General features: G+C 62.2%; 1 protein-coding gene across 3 annotated transcripts in view; it reads left to right on the top strand.

Moving 5' to 3' along the window:
• The first annotated feature begins 21 nt into the window (after nucleotides 1-21).
• Nucleotides 22-4,672, top strand: part of MIB2 (mindbomb E3 ubiquitin protein ligase 2) — an 11,911-nt gene continuing 7,260 nt past the window's right edge. The window contains exons 1-3 of one of the 3 annotated variants that reach the window (XM_025047125.1): nucleotides 22-452; nucleotides 1,520-1,607; nucleotides 3,265-3,391. The gene's annotated coding sequence lies outside the window, so the exon portion shown is untranslated. The remainder of the gene's footprint in view (nucleotides 453-1,519; nucleotides 1,608-3,264; nucleotides 3,392-4,672) is intronic. The other 2 variants (XM_025047150.1, XM_025047185.1) reach the window with 2 other exon arrangements.

Below are 4,672 nucleotides of genomic sequence, written 5' to 3' on the forward strand. Positions count from 1 at the left end.
GCCTGTCCCTCCCGCGTCCCCGCTCGCCCCTCGGGCGGGCGCCTGTGTGCAGGGCGCAGTGCGGGGCCCTGACGTCTGCAGAGCCAGGGCCGCCAGCCCTCCAGCTGCACTCCAGGCCACCTCAGACAGTGGCTGCAGCAGGACTGGGGCCGCCAGACCCCTGGGATCCCTGCAGGGCAGGAGGCAGGCCCCTGGGGCAGCCCTGGGTGTCCTGGGTGCTGGCCCAGGAATGGGCGCGTAGACAGCGGGCAGGCCAGGAGCAGACAGGCTAGCCCTGTCCGCGCGGTCCCGTCCGAAGTGCTAACTGTGCGTCTTGGCACCTCCCCGCCGCCACAGGGTTGATGACTCCGGGCTTGCGCTGAAGCTGAGTGCCAGTCCCCAAGTCTCCAGGTCTCAGAGCTGCAGCCAAGCAGGCGCACGGCGGGCAGCGGGGGGACTGGACGGCCGGAGAGGTGAGCTCCGGACGGGCTTGTGGCGCCGTAGTTTAGATTTTGCGCTTTCATCCTGTGGATTCTGTCGGAGGCCGTGTCAAAGGGGTTTTGCTTGTTTTTGAGTGTGTTAGTGTGTGTGTGTGGGAAGGGGGGTGACAAATAATTCTGCCTTTCTCCGAGTTCAGAATCAATTGAAGAACTAAGCAAAAGTGTCAGACAGACTCCTGGTGGGCACTAGTGGGGCAGGGGGCTCAGGCAGCCTGAGCATGTGGAAGCCCCGGCAAAATGGTCTTCTCTGGCAGGTCCCCTCCTGTCGCCATTCCTCTCTGGCCTGTTGTGCCAGATTCAACAAGTATCTGAATGTCACAGTTCCCACCAAGATGCTAGCCTGTGCAGCAGGTGGGGCGTGACAGGCCAGTCTGCAGGGAGCCCGAGGGCTTCCGCCTGGGTGGCCAGGCTTTGAGTGACAACCACCCTGCACTTGGCCTTCCCCCAGCAGATGTCTTCACAGTGGGCCACATGGAGTTTCCTTAGCTCTCAGGGCTTCAAGCATGTCCTTAATCGGCCAGACCTCTGAGCACCCAGGATGTCCACCTCTGTCTTAGCCAGAGCTGCCACGTGACAGGAGCCTGTCGATTGTGCCACACACCGTGTTGATCCGACAGCATCATCAGGCACAGCTGGAGGTGCAGGGAGAGGCGTGGCTGCCTCGGTCCCCTGCAGTCTCAGCTCCATGCAGCTTTATTCTCCTGAATAAAGAAAGGCATTCTGCCAGTCTAGCCACATATGTGATTTAATCTTTATGGTTTTAAGTTTTTCCAGTAAAATACTCACAAGTAAAGGAGCACCTTCCTTATACACTGTCTCAGTGCATGGCTTGTAAATAGCTCTGTCACCGAGAACTGGCGGTCCCTTGTGAAAAGGGAATCGAGCTGTTGACAGAACAGACCCAAATCCAATGATTGGTCGAGACGGTGAATGCTGAAAGTGTGAAACTGCCTTTCGAAGCCGTTTTTCGCAGACCTGCCGGCTGCCTACTGCGGGATTTGCTCTGGTCTGTGTCGGCAATGGCTGCTGGTTTTCAACAGGAAATCTTGCTGGCTGAGCAAATTTGTGACCCAGGAAATAGAAGCTAAATGTCTGGGATGCTGGCACGAGGCTGGTGTGTGTTCTAAAGTAAGTTCCAATTTTGATAAAGCACGTCTGTCATCCAGGTCCTTATGCCCTGGTGGTCTCAGAGTCATTTTAAACATCCATGGAGACAGCCTCTGGGGAGGTTTGGGTGGCAGCCACGGGCCCAGCCTGTAAACTCTGAGGAAGATGGCAGAGGAAGAAAAAGAAAAAGCTACAGATCTATTTCCCGCTGAAGTGGGGGTTCCCTCCCTCCCTGGCCCCTCTGGGTCTCATCGCTGCCTGCCTACTCCTGACCTGGGCTGTCTCTCACTCGCCACCCCAGATAACCCGGCGGGACCTTCTGAGGTGGTGAGCTTGGACACTGGGGACTGGACGTCATGTGGAACACAACTGGCCATGTGCCGGGCCCTGGGGGCAGCAGTGACAAAGACCAGGCAGGGATGTGGGTGCAGGGAAGAGGCAGAGGCAATGGAAAGCCACGTGGCCTGCCTCGCGAGGGCTGGAGAATGCTGCGCTGAAGTGCTTCGGAGCCTTGGGAGCCGAGTGTCCCATCTGCTGTGGCGGGTGCGCAGCAGGGGCAGCAGGCGGGCGTTGCTGGTGGCCCGGCTCAGGCCCTGCGGTGATGCTGGGCAGAGGTGTTGGAGCAGAGCGCGACTCCAAGACCTCCAGGCGTGGGGTGCTGGCGAGAAGGTGACAGGCTCCTCGGCTGTGGGTTCCGTCAGGGCGGGATACCCCTCTTCTCCACTCTTCTCAGGGGTGTGGTCTGGGTGAGAGGTGAGGGGTGAGTGGAGGCCCACAACCTACTGTGTCCCATGTGGGCTGGTGGGCTCCCACGAGGGATAGCCCTGGGAGGGTGGCGGCTTGCTGGCCAGCGCTGGAGGAGAACTGGCTGTGCTAAAAATACCAGCTGTGAGAGCAACAGGTGCTGGCACCTCGTCACAGGCTGGCCTGCCCTGGTGCCCCCACCCCACTGTCCCACGTGAAGCCACCAGCAGCTGACGTCTACCCCCGTCCTCGTCTCCCACGGACCCTGCCAGGCGCGCTGACCCCGCTCCATTCTCTGCCATTCCCCTGAGAGTGGGGCTGGTACAAGCCACACTCGCCTCTGCCTGAGCCTTGTTGGAGACGGTCCTACAGCATGTGGCCAGGAGGGCCACAGGCCAGCAGATGGGCAGTTGCGGCGGTGGGCCAGGCAGGCCGAAGTTGGCCTCATAGGGCATGTTGTCCTGTGACAGCAGCACTGGCCACTGGCACTTGGGTCATTTCCTGCCCCAAGTCCTCTTTATCCTGCAGTGGGGCCAGCTTCTAGGCTCTGCAGTTGGGGTGCCCCCTGCAAGCAAGGACCTCTCATTAGGCCCGCAGTTGCCTGGAGTGAGGCTGCTCTGGCCAACTGCAGCCCAACAGGAGTGTTGGGGGGGCGAGGTGTGACCCGCCACCACAGCTGATTCTAGGGGACCCTGGACAGGGGGAGGGCGCATGTGGGTTTGGGCCCTATGGGACAATGACACCACTTGGCCAGCAGGCCACCCCCAGGCTGTGCTGCTCTGAGTCAGACGTGTGGCAGCTGCTGATTAAGTGGCACCAGGCAGGAGGCTAAGGCCACATGTGGATGGCCTGCCACACCTGACTGCTGAGGTGGCAGCCCACAGGGCCCTCCCATCTGTGGTCATGCTTGACGTGGGCGTTTTCGCTGTGGCAGGTCTGGGAGGACCAGAGCCCTTGGTGCGGCCTGCTGTGACCTCAGGCCGCAGCACCCCATCTTCGCAGAGACCACGGAGGGGAGGGCAGCTGACAGGCCACAGCAGAGGGGCAGCGCGGCCCACGAGGTGAGGCCGTGGGGTAGAGAGCGGTTTCTCCGGGGACCAGCTCCTAGCTGGCCGTGGGGTCGGGAAGGTTCGTCCTTCCAGGAGGTCCGTTTCTGGGGGAGGCCCGCCGGGCTCAGGTGGGGCGGGGGAGCGACCCTCACAGTGACCCTGCCCAGCTGGCTGAGCAGCGCGCGCCTCTGAGGATACGCGGGGTCACTTGCATGGGCCCAGGGCTGGGCACGGACCGAGAACCCCGCTCTGTGGGCAGTGCGCCTGCTCTGCCCGCCCTGTGCTGGACGCAGGCCTCAGAAGCTGCATAGGGCAGAGCGTGGACGTCAGGTGACGCCGGCGCTCAGGCTGCTGCTGCTGGCTGGAGCGAGAGTCGGGCAAAGCCTGGCCGCTGCCTTCCTCACAGTCCACCTGCGGCCTCAGCGGGCCAAGGTGTCTCCTGAGCTGGCCGGGCCTGGGGTGTGGCAGGGCCCAGGACCCTAGGTAGGGCTGGGTGGAGGCTGATGTGGCTCTCCTCCCTGGGCCCTCACGGGAGCCGGCAGCAGCCGTCCGCTCCTCGGCTGCACCCTGGCCCGCCTCAGCGTCTCCCTCTGGCCTGTGAGTTGTCGCATCCCGCCCCGCTCTGCACGGGGCCCAGCCCGCTTCTCCCCAGCTGCGGGGTCCTGACAGACACAAGAGGTCCTGCGTCTCTGGGACCTTACATTGTGGGAGTCCCCGCACCCCTTCCTCCTCCAAGTCCTGTTGATTTCGCTCTTAACTGTCAAACCCATTCACGTCACTAAAAACCTTTATTGAAGACTCACAGAAGGAGAGGCACAGGCCCCAAGCCAGCCAAGTCCGCCAGGTGAACACAAGGAAATGAGCAGCTTCCTGGTCTCGGAGCCCCCCGTGGCCGCCCGTCACTGCCTCCCTGACTGGCGCCCTGGATTTGCTTGTCCCATACGTGACCTTTCTATGAGTGGATTCGGGCAGCAGGCGTATGGCTGTTGGTGGGGCGGGTGGCTTTCTGCTCCCTCGGGTCCTGATTCACCCTTCAGGGCCCCGGGGAGGGTGCTGCCGTGACTGAGCATGGGCGTCACCTCCGTCTGGTACATACCTGGCGGGGCCGGTCTGCGTTTCTCCCCAGAAGGCCCAGTAGTGACCTTGAGGCACTGCCCACTGACCTGTGGGGCGTGGGTGGTGTCGTGCTGCTGAGCAGCGGGCTGGGGAGCAGATCGGAGCATGTCTGTCACTGGGTGGTGCCTTGTCAGGGCTGTACATTCCCACTGGGGTGCCTGCTGCATCGGGGTGGGT

Source organism: Pteropus alecto, unplaced genomic scaffold, assembly GCF_000325575.1.
Source record: "Pteropus alecto unplaced genomic scaffold, ASM32557v1 scaffold700, whole genome shotgun sequence".
Taxonomy (NCBI): Eukaryota; Metazoa; Chordata; class Mammalia; order Chiroptera; family Pteropodidae; genus Pteropus; species Pteropus alecto.